Source organism: Rattus norvegicus, chromosome 16 (genome assembly GCF_021556685.1).
Source record: "Rattus norvegicus strain SHRSP/BbbUtx chromosome 16, alternate assembly SHRSP_T2T, whole genome shotgun sequence".
Lineage (NCBI taxonomy): Eukaryota > Metazoa > Chordata > Mammalia > Rodentia > Muridae > Rattus > Rattus norvegicus.
In genome coordinates, this window is record NC_141549.1 from 39,228,104 (window position 1) to 39,242,797 (window position 14,694).

The following is a 14,694-nucleotide window of genomic DNA, read 5'->3' on the forward strand; positions in this document are numbered from 1 at the left end:
TATGTTGCTGATCAAAGCCAGGGCTACATGCACCCTCAAGCAAGCACTCTACCAGCGGAGCTCTAGGTTAGCCTCTGTATAAACTCTCAAAATAAAAATTCCTAAATTCCTTTTTTTTGAGCCAGTGTTTCTCTGTGCAGCCCTAGAGCTCTGTAGAGCAGGTTGGCCTCCAACTCAGAGATCCACCTGCCTCCCCCTTCCAAGTGCTGGGATTAAAGGCATGTGCCATGATGTCTGGCTGAAAATTTTACTTTAACAGTGCATTTAAGCTCTTATTTTTCCCAAATTGTGACCAATAGATTTTATTCAACGATGCATTTATTACTATAGAAATAAAGCATTTCACTCAAAGAGTGGGCAGTGGAATGGGAAGTGTTGGGAAAGGAGGTTGGTGGCCATAGTATCTAGAATCCATTTCAACATGTAAAGACCACTCTAGGTACTTACCAAGAAGTGCTTGATAGGGCAGGGCCTTTGAATTAGGTCAATGCTAAGGGTCAAAACATTGCTACTTTCATGCCCACTGAGGGGAGTTTAGCAAGACTTTTATCTCATAGGCAAAAGGGAAAAAGTCCCTTAAGACTGATGCCAGTCCAAATCCTGAAATTAATAACAATACAACTAAAACATTAGCACAAACCCAAATGATCATTGGAGCAATTTTACAAGATCAACTTGGAGTTTGGCACAGAAGAGGAAGAGGGAAATCATCAAAGTCAAGACGAGCTCAAAGGAGCTTAATAGCAGCTATCATATTCCACCTGAGTCTCAAGCGCCTGGGATGCAGCTGTTTTGTTTTAAGATGCTCCTGTTCCTGTTTCAGTCAGCCATTGATGGCTACCAGAGTGCACATGGCCAGGCATTTGGGCACTGCTAGATAATCATAGACCCCTTAGGGAGTGATGGTCAGAGCAGGCAAAGTGGAAATGCTGAGATCCAAAGTAATAAAACTTAGGTCAATAGCAGTGAACAATTAGTAATGTTAGGAGCCTTCTTGTATCTACTGAATTCATACAAATGGTGTTTCACATGTAATGACCATGTATGTAATACGTTATGTATAATAGTGATAAACTCTGAGTAGCAGCTTAGATGTAACCTTTTTAAGATGTTTTCTTTTGTATCCTTTGAGAATGCCATACAATATATTTTGATCACACTTATCCACCTCCCCCACTTTCTACTCCATTTATTTAAAAAATATTTAAGGGCAAGAATAGGTTTTACTTTATAGCCCAGGCAGGCTTGGAACTCACTGGAATTGGGGAATCCTCCTGTCCCAGCCTTCTGAGTGCTGGGAATGAATCATCTCAGGCAGCCATGGAGAATCTTCAGACTATTGTGCAACATTAAGTCTTCGGGGAACACATTTATTGGAAAGGTGAATGCTTTCTTAGGGCAATGAACACCTTAGTTTTGCATGAAATTCTAGATTCACTGAACCCTGGTCTACCCCACATCAGAAATGAGAGATAATAGCAACAACAACAGCAACAACAACAACAACAACAACAACAACAACAACAGCAGCAGCAGCAGCAGCAGCAGCAGCAGCAGCAGCACTAACAATAACAACTCTGATGTTTTCTATATGCCAGGCCCTTGTTCTGAGTGTGTTTCTCATATGGACTCTCATTTTCGACAATTCCTCATAAAAGCTGCAGTACTACTCCTGTTCTGTAAGAGAATAACTAAGGCACAGAAGTATTCCAGTTCACAGAGAAATGAAAACCACTCACTGCCTCAGTAGTGTGTCATCCGCTCTCATTCTTTCATTTAACACACGACTCATTGAGCATTGTGCTAGCCTAGTTTTACGTAAACTTGACATGATGGAGAGTCATCTGAAAGAGGGCACCTGGCTTGAGAAAGTGCCTATATAAAATCCAGATGTAGGGCGTTTTATTAATTAATGATTGATGTAGGAGGGAGAACCCATTGTGGGTGGTGCCATTCCTAGGCCGGTAGTCCTGGGTTGTATAAGAAAGCAGGCTGAGCAAGCCGTGAGGAGCAAGCCAGTAAGCAGCACCCTTCCCTGGGCTCCAGGCTCCTGCTCTCTGGATTCCTGTTCTGATTTCCTTTGGTGATTAATACTTACATGGAAGTATAAGCCAAATAAACCTTTTCTTCTCCAAGTTGCTTTGATCATGGTATGTCATGGCGTACCCTAATTAAAAGACAAGTTTGTATGAGGATAGTAAGATATTGCTGTGCCAGACCCAACTATATTGTTTTGGGGAAGAATGTGAGAGAACTTTGGTCTAGAAAAGCTATTGAGTGTTGAGAGCTCAGTGAGCTGTTATGGAGGAGCTTGGAAGGTAAGAATGTCGAGAGTAGTACCGTTGATGGAGGCCTGTCCTGTGAAGTTTCAGAGGAGAACAAAGACTCTACTAGACCTTATGTGTGAAGAACCTGTGGTGTCTGTTCAGCTGGGGCTAAAGAATCAGCTCTGATTAACAAGATACTGAAGTAAAACCTTTGCTTTGCTGGGACAATGGATGCTGGTCAGTTGGGCCAGCCTAATCAGCTTCAATTAAGCAGAGACCAGTATCATTGAGGTGAGGTCTTCTGGAAAGTGTTTCCTCAGGGTCAGCTGTGTTCCAGAGGTGGCCAAGGTTAACCTTCCTGTTGGCAGCCAAATTTGGTAGTGTAAGAGTCACTCAGGTCAGGAAACTGAATGGAGGTGTGTAGCAGTGAAGGATGAGGAACTGAGGGGTAGGCCACTAGAAAGTGCCAGAAGTCAGGAAAGCAAGAGGCTCCCAGGTCCCAATAAGGGTGACATTATCTGAAATACTCAGCAGAGGGGAGAGAGAACCTGTAGAGACCATATCTAGAGATTAGGCACATCCCCTGATTGAGGGATGGCCCACTCATCTCAAAAAATTAACCCAGAATTGCTCCTGTCTAAAGGAAATACAGGGATAAAGAGTGGGGCAGAGACTGAAGGAAAGGCCATCCAGAGACTGTCCTACCTGGGGATCCATCCCATCTGTAGACACCAAACCCAGACACTATTGCTGATGCCAAGGAGTGCTTGCTGACATGAGCTTGGTATTGCTGTCCCCTGGGAGGCTATGCCAGATTCTGACCAATACAGATGTGGATGCTCGCAACCAATCATCGGACTGAGCACGGGGACCCCAATGGAGGACTTAGGGGAAGGACTGAAGGAGCTGAAGGGGTTTGCAACCCCATAGGAAGATCAACAATATCAAACAACCAGACCTACTTAGAGCTCCCAGAGACTAAACCATCAACAAAAGAGTTGAAGGGACCCATGGCTCTAGCTGCATATGTAGCAGAGGATGGCCTTATCTGGCACCAGTGGGAGGGGAGGCCCTTGGTCCTGTAGAGGCTTGATGCCCCAGTGTAGGAGAATGCCAGGACAGTTAGGTGGGAGTAAGTGAATAGGGAGCACCCTCATAGAAGCAGCAGGGAGGGCAGATGGGCTGGGGGTTTGCAGAGGGGAAACCAGGAAGGGGGAAAACATTTGAAACGTAAATAAATAAAATAACCAATAAAAAAGAAAAAAAAGAGTCACTCAGGTGGTACTGGTTTTGGAGACACCATAAGGGGTCCTGGAGAGCATGAACAAACCAGTAAACAGCATCCTTCCATGGCCTCTGCACCAGCTCCTACCTCCAGGTTCCTGTCCTGTTAGAGTTTCTGTCCTGATTTCCCTCAATGATGATCAGTAACATGGGAGTATAAGCTAAATAAAACCTTTCTGCCCAAACTGCTCTGGTCAAGTGTTTCATCACATCAATAGAAGACAGACAGCATCTGATACATGAATGGCATTGCAGGTGAAATATTAGTGACTCCAGGTAAACAGCTACGACTTTCTATGAACTCACAGCTTATTGAACATAAAGGCTAATGACTCTTTGAATAGCAAATTGCTTTTGTGAGAAGATATTGTCAATGAGTTGAAGATAGTACTTGGGTTAGTACTGATGTAAGCTCCTTAATGAAGCCACAAAGAAGCTTATGTAGTTTCTTTGTCCTTTGGTTTACTCTCTGGTATGAGAAGGTAGGAACGCTGGCTTATTCCATGGAAATCCTCAAGGTCAGCTTCCTTCTCTAAAATAACATTTCCCCATGAATTTATTTGTTTACTTTACATCCTGATCTCAGCTCCCCCTCCTTGCTGTTGCCCCTCACATGGCCCCTCTCCAACGCTTCCTCCCCTTCACATCTGAGAAATGGGAGGCCCTGCCCCATGGTACCAACCTACCCTGGCACCTCAACTGCAGGACTAGGTACAGCCTCTTCCATGGGGCTAGATACGGCAGCCAGTTAGGAGAACAGAACCCTTAGGTAGACAACAGAATCAGGGACAGCTTGACAGTTGTTGGGGGACAGGCATGAAAACCAAGCTAGACATCTGCTACACAAGTACAGGGGACCTAGGTCCAGCCCCTGTATGCTCTTTGGTTGGTGGTTCAATGTCTGGGAGCCTCCAAGGGTTCAGGTTAGTTGACTATTGGTCTTCTGGTGGAGTCCCTATTGCCTCTGGGTTCCTTAAACCTTTCCCTAACTCTTCCATTAGACTTTTTGAGGTCCATCTAATGTTTGGCTATGGGTCTCTGCATCTGTCTCAGCTGCTGAGTGAAGCCTCTCAGAGGACAGGTATGCTAGGCTCCTGGCTGCAAGTATAACAGTGTATCATTAATAGTGTCAAGGCCTGGTTCTCCCATGGGATGGGTCTCATGTTGGGCCAGTCATGGTTTGGCCACTACTTCAGTCTCTGCTCTATCTTTGTCCTGGCATATCTTGTAGGTAGGACAAATTTTGGATCTAAGGTTTTGTGGGTGGGTTGTTCTTATCCCTCCACTGGGAGTCCTGTTTGGCTACAGGGGGTGGCCACTTTAGGCTCTTTATTCCCCACTGTTGGAGTTTCAGCTAGTGTCACCTTCAAAGACTCCCCGGAGTCTCTCTCAGCCCAGGCCTCTGGCACATTTAAAGATACTACCCTTCCCTAGAGCTAATGCTCCCACCCATTCCTCTTCCTATCTCCTCTCCCGCCCAGACCCCTCCATCCATCCATCCCTTATGACAATTTTATTTCTCCTTCTGGGTGAGAGTCAAGCATCCTCTCTGGGCCCTCCTTGTTATTTAACTTCTTTGGGCTTGTGGATTGTAGGGTGGATATTTTGTATTTTCTGGCTAATGTCCACTTACAAATAAGTTCATACCATGTATGTCCTTTTGGGTTTAGGTCACTTCAATCAGGATGTTATTTTCTTGTTCCATACATTTGCCTGCAAATTTTTATGATGTCCTTGTTTTTAAAATTTGAATAGCATTCTATTATGTAAATGAACCACATTTTCTTGATTATTCATTCTTGGGTTAAAGGGCGTTCCTGTGTTGTTTCTAGTGTCTGGCAATTATGAGGAAAATTACTATGAACATTGTGGAGCAAGTGTCCTTGTGGTATGGTGGAACACCTTTTGAGTTTATGTCCAGTAGTGGTATAGCTGGGTCTTGAGGTAGGACTGTCTTCGTTAGGGCTTTACTTCTCTGAACAGACACCATAACCAAGGCAACTCTTATAAGGACAACATTTAGTTGGGGCTGGCTTACAGGTTCAGAGGTTCATTCCATTATCATCAGGCCAAGAGCATGGCAGCATCCAGGCAGGCATGGTGCAGGAGGAGCTGAGAGCTCTACATCTTTATCTGAAGGCTGCTAGGAGAAGACCGGCTCCCATGTGGGTACTATTGCCCACCCCCACAGTGACACACTTCCTCCAACAAAGCCACACTTCCTAATAGTGCCACTTCTTGGGCCAAGTATATTCAAACTATCACAAAGACTATTCCCAGTTTTTGGAGAAACCACCGAATTGATTCCCAGAGTGGCTGTACAAGTTTGCACTCTCACTAGCAATGAAGGAGTGTTCCTTTGCTCCACATTCTTGCCAGCATGTGCTGTCACTTGAGTTTTTGATGTTTGCCATTCTTATAGGTGAAAGGTGGAATCTCAGAGTCAGTCTAATTTTCATTTCCCTGATGACTGAGGACATTGAACATTTTTTTAAGTGTTTCTGGGCCATTCGAGATTCCTTTGCTGAGATTTCTCTGTTTAGCTCTGTGCTCCATTTTTAAAAAGTGAGTTATTTGGCCTGTTGGTGTCTACCTTCCTGGGTTCTTTATATATTTTGGACATTTGCCCTCTGTCAGATACAGGGTTGATGAAGATTCTTTCCCAATTTGTAGGCTTCCACTTTGTCTTACTGACAGTGTCCTTTGCCTTACAGAAGCTTTTAGTTTCAAGACGTCCCATTTATAAGTTGTTGATCTTAGTTCCTGAGTTATTGATGTTTTGTTTAGGAAATTGTCTCCAGTACCAATGTATTCAAGGTTATTCCCCACTTTCACTTCTATTAGATTTAGTATATCCAGTTTTATGTTGAGGTCTTTGAAGTATGTGGATTTGAGTTTTGTACAGGATGATATATCTATATATCTATATATCTATATAATCTATATCTATATCTATACCTATATCTATATCTATATATTTGCGTTCTTCTACGTAGAGACATCTAGTTAAGTCAGCACCATTTATTGAAGATGGTTTCTTTTTTCCACTGTATGGATTTGGATTCTTTGTCAAAAATCAAGTATCTTTTATTTCAGGGTCTGTTTGATTCCATTAATCAACCTGTCTGTTCTACAGCAATACCATGCAGTTTTCATTACTATTACTCTGTAGTACTGGCTGAGATCAGGAATGGTGATAACTCCAGAAGTTAAAATAACATTTTTATAATTATGTGCCGGGCCCACAAATTCAGTCCCTATTCATTAATTCTTCTCTAGATATGTTTGGAGATCTATAATAAAATCAACTTGAGGTGCTGGAGTCTGTTGAGTCCATCTTTTCTTCCCCCCTTTCTTTGTAACTCCCTCTATTCTTTCTCTCCGTCCCCTCATCCCACTCTCACACTGGATTTTGAATCATGAGTGACAGCTAACCAAGCATTCTGTCACTGAGTCACGCCCACCCTTATTGAATTTTTCAAAAATTTCACAAAGGAAATGGTAGTATTAGAATCATGTTAGTTTTTAGGATAAGGACCAAAGCAATTCAAAGCTTGTTTAGGGAAAAATGCACCATAATTTATTATACATTTTGCCCCAGAGAATAACTAATTTTAAGCATGTGAGATGCATATAAACACAGAATGAGACAGTTTGACTTTTTTTCTAGACCATATCGAGCCATGAACACTGGAGCTTAGCCTCTTAAGGAGGTGTGGCTATAGATTTTTATCTTTTACAATGAGACTGTGAGTGGCACGCCTACAGTGAGCCTGTAGCAGAGGGCTTGACTTCGGCTTTTGGTTTTTGTATGTGATTAAACCCTGAAGAACAGTCTTTCTCCAATGATTAGGTTCATGAAGAAAACGAGTAAAGTGACATTGAATTCATGTTCTAGTTCTCCAAAGGAGAGACCATTGGCCTAACACCTTCCTAACGTGTACCTGTCAATATGTTTAATTTTGTTCTAATGGGCGTTACCCTGGTGAAGGTTGCAGGGAATGATATATAACTAATAAGAACTGTATTCTGTTTGATGTTTTCTCAGATTACATGCCCTCTTCCCAAGAAGTCAAACCATTGAAAAATTATGTCCTTTTTCTCCATGGCATACCAGTGATCAACATTTTAGATGATCAAAACAATTGTGTGCCAAAGATAGCCCCATTTTTAGCTTGACTTTAGTTGCTAGTGGTATTTATAGCAGAAAGCACCACTTCATTTTTTTTTACCAAGCATCAAAAGTCTTAATGTGTTTTACAAATACTCAGAAGTGCTTAAAATCCACGAATTTTTGCATTCCTATTTTTTCATTCTTCTGTAAGCATGTATTTAAATTGGTTAAACAGATGGCTTTCTCCTTGTGAAAAAAAAAACGTCCAGAATAGTCACCTCAAGATGGAGAACTCAGGTTGAATTTCATTCTGGAGTGCGCTTTTACTACCAGGTATTTAACCTTTGAAATGGAGGGTATTCAAAGAAACAAGGAGAAACTCATTGTGATCTCTTTGACATTGGTGCAGAGGACTTTCTGAGACAGCGACACTCTAGAAGTTTCATAATTAAAAGCTTTTAAATGAAAATTATGTATAATCTGGGATCAAATGCAGGGCTTCACATATTCCTGACAAGTGCTTTCTCACTGAGCTACATATCCAGAACCCAACACTTTAAAAATATTTAAACAACATGCAAAATTTCAAAGCTTTCCCATTTCCCCTTCACCTTAAAAACTATAGGAGAAAACACTTTGTGCATTTCTTTATAACTCTGGGAACTGACACAGAAAGATCTGAATGCAGGTATAGAGAAAGCATACATGTTTTGTTGATTCCGACTAACACAGAAGTGTCTTGTGTAGCTATTTCCGACCTGTAGGGTTTTCTCTTGTTGAACATAGCCTTTGTGGAGGCCAAGAAGGTATGGATCAGTAAAGTGTGCCAGGACATATGGGTAGCACATGATTAATTTTGAGACGTTAAGCACTTTATAATAATACAATTAAGAGCCCATTATATGATAGACTGGACTGAATAAGTCTCTGTCTTTTAAGCTTGTGTTAAACCCATTTTGGAAGAGACCAATTTTGGAAGGTAGAATTTGGGGATGCACCAGAGAGGTATTCAAAGAAAACATCTTGATTCAGACAGATCTAGGTTTAAGTATTTTCTTTACTGTTCTCAGTCCTGTGATCTGTGGATATAGCATAGATTTTATAAGTACCTTCTATGGCTACACATGGTAGCAAAATTTTCTTCTTTTAATATTAAATGGTGTAACACATAGAAGATGCTATACTATAATTTCTCAATAGATGATGGTCATTTCCATGTGATGGAACATTTTGAATAAACAGAAAAAAAGGGGGAACTGGTAGTGTTTACAGGGTAATGAGAAGATTATGAATGGAGAAAGGGATTGAATCAGAGAAGCAAAGTTGAATGATATAAAAAGATAAATTAGTGCCAGTTGAAATCATTTAGTTTCTTTCTTATTAATAATTGATCAAATTTATTTATGCCTTCTGCTAGGCATAGAGATGAAAGTATAAGGAAGATGTTGTCTTGAAACTCTGTCAGGTGTTAAAAAACTGGGGTTTTATGCTCAGGAAAATTCTTCAAGAAGGGAGAAACTTGCAAGTGATAGTTTTTGGTGATTAGCATAGTTTTTGGTGATTACATCATTGTTTTCATGATGTAAGATGTAAAAACAAATGCTATCTTCTAAAGGTGGGATAGGAATGTTATGTGTGATCATGTCTTGTGGCTCATTCCTATGTGAGATAACCCATTCAAGTGTGCAAGGAGGGATCTTGTATGTAAGACTTCATTTTATCCTCAAAACAAAGCTCCAGCTTTGAAACTACTATTACCTTCATGGTTAAATCTCTCATTTAGTTTGGAATTTTCCACACACATTGCTGCACTGGGGCTACCACCTTGATGGACATTAGTTATTGGGACTAGAATAACTGTCTATTCTGCATTCAGGAGAAACATGGAAATATATATATCTTGTCAGTGCTATTTTGATGATTAGCTGTGAGTAGATATTCCTACCTTGGTAGAATTCTTCGACCAGAAGTGCTAAAATACAGAAAACACTGGAAGCATGCCAAAAGTTCTAGATTGAATGACTGAATACAGACATTGTAGTGATGAAGCTTTTCTTTAACAGTTTTTAGATCTTCTCACACAGGTTTTACATCTTCTTCTCACTAGTAGGTTTAATGACTATTATTCTCTTTACTTTCCCCATTAGCTTAGTAGAATCTAGATCATATAGTGATTTCCTAGCATAGACTAACTATTAATTTCAATGATTAACCTCTTTTTAAATTAAAAATTATTTTACTCGTTACATATATTATTTCCCTACCTTCACTCCTCCTAGTCCTTATTTCCCAGTTTCCTTCTCCCCCATATCCACTCTTCCTTCTTTTCCCTTCAGAAAAGAGCAGGCCTCCTAGGGATATCAACTAAACATGTTTAATATGTTACGATAAGACTAGAAACCACAATCTCATATCAAGGCTAGATCAAGTGAGCCAGTGGGAGGAAAAGGGTCTGGAGTACAGGATAAAGGGTTAGAGACAATGCCTCACTTTGACTGTTAGGGGTCCCACAAGAACAGCACGCTACACAATCATAAATTATATGCAGAGGATCTAGTTCAGACCCAACCATTGTGGCTAGAGTCTCTGTGAACCCCTTTGAGACCTCCTTAGTTGATACTGTCAGCCCTGTTCTCTAGCCTCTATAATCCTTCCTTCCCCTCTTCTTTGGGTTCCCATGGCTTTTTCTAGTGTTTGGCTGTGGGTCTCTGCATCTGTTCCTGTCAGTTTCTGGACAATGAGTGGCTAATCTCTTTATTTTAGAGTGGGTACCATACACTATTGTATGTCAAACTGCTCTTAAAATGATCCCATTTTTGTTTCTCAGCTTACAAAGTGTTATTGGGGCCTAGGATTGAAGACATATAACCTAAGAGGAAGATGTAGCACTGCCTAAGCACTGACTTTATGACTGTTGTTATATATGATTTTAAACCTGACTTTGACGCCTGCACACAGACATTGATCTACAGAGAACTCAATTTTCCTTTTTTTGGTGGCTGTTCAGTTCAGGTGGTTAGGGCACCAGCTAATGAGAGTAAGGTCACAGGTTCAATCTTTGTGTGGGCCAGGAAGGCTTGCTTTGTTCAGTGACCATAGATTTGCTTCAGCCAGCTGTCTAGCATATGTCTGCTCTGGGTTATAAGAGGACAGGGCAAGAGTGTGTGGATGGACAAGACCAAATCCATTTCCAGCATTAGGGAAAGCCAAGCCAAGCATATGTCCTGCTAATGGGGGTCATGGTGTTTCATTTAAATGAAGTTGACAGTTTATTACTTTTGCCCAAGAAAGTCTTTTGAATGCCAAAGTTAAATGTGTTTGCACATGTGTGTGTGTGTGTGTGTGTGTGTGTGTGTGTGCATTTGTGTATGTGTGTGAGTGTGTATCTAGCAGACAGAAAGCTGTAAAAGACTTGAGATGGTTTCAGGTTTTTAAGTATAGATTAATTGTGTAAATATTTAAAATCTTGGGTGAGTGTTAATAAAAATAGTTTACTATAATTACACAAGGACTTTCAGTTTTCAAATATGTATAGGCCAATGAAATAAAATAAATGTTTCTTCAGGTGGCAGTTCAGTTGCTGATGACTGATTTTGTTTATGAATGACAACATTTCTGTTCCAGTGCTGAGGATCAGAGTTGGGTCCTTGAGCCTGTTCTGCAAGGAATCCATCACCGAGCTACCAAATGAAAAAGTTTAATTGAACTTTCTGCTAATCAGACCATGATGCGCCAGCAAAACAAATAGGATTAATTATACTCGCCCAGATTCTAGTCGTTATTCAGCCAATAGATTCCAGCTTATATTTTTAGGCAAACGTGTTCCCCTTATCAACTTCATTATTCAGCATTAGGCTTTTTTCGATTTCAAACTGGATCAAGAGCAACCCAGTTCTAAACTCGACAACTTCAGCTGTTTCCTGAGAACCAAACAAATAATTTGATGTGGAAGAGGGAGGGCAGAGAGCAGAGGGAAATTTAGCAAAATTCACTTATTAGATATTCTAGATACATGAGTGGGTATGTGTAACTTGAAATTCCTTGAGTAGGCAATATATTCATATGGGTTAAAAATTAAGAATACAAAGAAGTAAATAAGAAATACCCAATTTAATAAAGATGGAGAAAAAAAAGAATACAAAGAAGTACATTGCAAAAAAAATTGCTTCTTCTTCTGCCCCCAACATCCAACTCTGTCTATTTTGTTGTCCAGGCATTTATATGTATTTATTGTATATTATTACAAAATTTATTTAAAATTTAAACTCTATCCTCTTTTAGTAGAAAGAAAACATTACATGCATTGTTCTTACATTTGAATTTTTACTTAATTACCTAACTCAGAAATATTTCATACGAGCAGAATAGCTTCATTTTTATTGTTGTACACTCCTACTGAGCTTATGGGTTATAATTAAATTTTCCCTGATGATTAATCTCAGTGTATTTTCTGTTATAGAAAAGAATATAATCGATTACTTTGGGATATAATTATTTAATCTGGAATAATATAGAAGGCATTCTTGTCTTTTAAAATATTTGCACAGTATTCCTTCAAGTGATAAAACCACAGTCAATTATCTCCGTACAGATGAACCAGCTTGCTTTTGTGATCATTCCATTTGTTGTATTTTTCTTAGCTGGAGGAATGTGTGTAAGTGAATGTTTTTAAAATGTACATGTTTTGTGTGATACATATAAATTCTGGTACCGCAATGAGAATAATGTGCTTAGCTGGAGTTACTTGGATTCAGTGATAGAAAATGACATGAAGATGTGAGTCCATGCTCACAGCTGAATAGAAATACAAAGATGGGAACAGTTTCCATTGTGGATAATATTTAGATGCATTCATCATTAGTTTTGGGGAGAAGCTCTGTCACTATGTTTGAAGTCTTACCAGAAAATAAGTTAGTGATAAAAAAATGAATGATTTATATTGGTACACACAAGGTACAGAAAGTACTATGTTACGTATTATTTTATGTAAATCCAGTTCAATATATTATCAAGAATTACAGCAATTATTTTAAACGAATAGGTTTAAAAAAGGAAGGTTCATGCCAGGGAATGTGGCCTGAGCGTACTGCCCTTAATAGTTCTTCACCTGCTCTGAAGTTAACAAAGCTACTGAACATTCATTAGTACACGTGACCAGGTAATTAATTTTAAATAAAGGAGATTTAAGTGAGTTGTGGATGAAAGACTGATTAAATGAGAGATACTGTAAGCATCTGCTATTTTGATATTATAACTTTTTATAGATCATTCATTCATTCATAAATTCATTCATTTATTTTCAAGTCCATTCATTTACTTCATTGGTTCATCCATTTCTTGCCAGATTTAATCCTAATTTGGCTATAAGTATACTACTTATTGTGCTAATGACTGGACAATGCAAGTACAAGATACAGGGCATATCTTATCATCTTGAAAAAGGAACTAAGCAACGGACCAATGGACAGGAGTGTAGGGGAATCCCTCTTGAATGATGTAACGTGACCTGGCACCTTCAGGAAAGGACAAAATAGCATCACTAGGTAAATGACAATGGCATTTGTCCTGGAGAACAAGACAATTGGAGCAAGAAAAGCAATGTAATATCAGTTAGCTCCTAATACTGTGATTGAATGAAAGACTACATTGGCGGTTTGTGTTGGGAAACTGACAGTCAGAAGCCAATGAAAGGAACACTGCCTGTCCACTTTCCACAGAACTGGGGCTTACACTTCACACAAGCTGGTTCTGTGTTGTCTGCTGGTGAAGAGTAGGATGTTTGGCAAATAACTTGTGTTTCTCTAGATGCACATGAAGGATGGATTCTTCATCTTTCCTAACAAAATCATAGCAATTAAGTGTTGGACTAGTGTAGGCTTATATTTTCTAAAACATACTTTAACAAGGGTTCTTAAATGCTTTAACCCCCCTTATAGGCCACTGATCAAAGGTAGAGGAGGAAGATGGCTAATAGAACAAGGGGGATGTGAACCTATTTAGAAGTAGATTTTTGGGGTGATTCCAATTTTTGTTGTCAGCAGTCTACTCCACTAGCAAAGCATCACACTGGAATCATCATCAGTGGATTGATTGAAGAGAAACTGCAAGCTTCCTCTGATCAGTACAAGTCTGATGAAGTGACAAGAAGCAGTTGAAACACCACCGGAAATTCTTTGGTGAGTTTTTCTCTGTGAAGTATGACAAACAAGGATCAGAGGGGAAATCAAGGTGGAACCAGTGCAGGAGTGTCCTCCACTGACTGTGGCATTATGCTCTATCCTCTCAAGTATCTGCTCTACCAAAGCATCACATACCCTTTCATCAGTCAGCTTCCAGAAAAACATCATGTGCGTGTTCTCAGCAAAACATCCTCTCATAAGACAGTTTCTAGAAAAACATCACATGACACAACTGAGTCTCCAACCAAACCAGAAATTCTCAATTCAGACTAGAGTTTAAAGCTTACCACATGATATCATATCAACACTGAGGGAACTAAATTCTAGAAGGTGAAAGACTACTCCAGTGTATGTGGGTAATAAGCAGTCAGGAACCTAGCCCTTTCATGCCCTGACTCTCAACTGGATGGATTTTAATTCCACTATGCTGCCTTTACATTTAGGCATGTAGGCTTGTGGCTAGACTCAGTTAAAGATGGCTGACGGTAATTTAGAAGGTAAAGCCATATGTAGATGGATCAACTAGCCATGAGATATTTGCTAGATGTGGTGTAAGGTGTGAAGACCAGAAAAGAGGTTGCTTCAGGGAAGGGGTTTGAAAATGACATAAAGAACCTACCATCTACTTGTGAAAACCAGATAGATGTAGGCTGTATGGACAGCTGTATATTCAACCATTCTCCCCACCCCCAAGCCTCCCCAGTATAGAGTTATATGGTATACATGCTCTTGGCACAAAGTAGTCCATATGGGCCAGATGAGCAAACCTGAAACTGAACAATAGAAATTTAGGGAATAGCCAAGGGTAAGTGGTCTGGGGAAGTTTGCAGGCTTAGATTTTTTAAAACTT

At 40.0% G+C, this 14,694-nt stretch overlaps 2 protein-coding genes across 3 annotated transcripts in view; both read left to right on the forward strand.

Moving 5' to 3' along the window:
• Nucleotides 1–14,694, forward strand: part of Erich1 (glutamate-rich 1) — a gene marked incomplete at its 5' end in the record, with an annotated part of 52,793,804 nt that overhangs the window by 8,357,544 nt on the left and 44,421,566 nt on the right.
• The window catches only part of LOC148000531 (uncharacterized), a 36,127-nt gene that overhangs the window by 18,094 nt on the left and 3,339 nt on the right, over nucleotides 1–14,694 (forward strand). For 2 of the 3 annotated variants that reach the window (XR_015639842.1, XR_015639850.1), the window contains exon 5: nucleotides 13,707–13,841. The exons of the other annotated variant lie outside the window; for it this stretch is intronic. The gene's annotated coding sequence lies outside the window, so the exon portion shown is untranslated. The remainder of the gene's footprint in view (nucleotides 1–13,706; nucleotides 13,842–14,694) is intronic. 3 annotated transcript variants of the gene reach the window in all.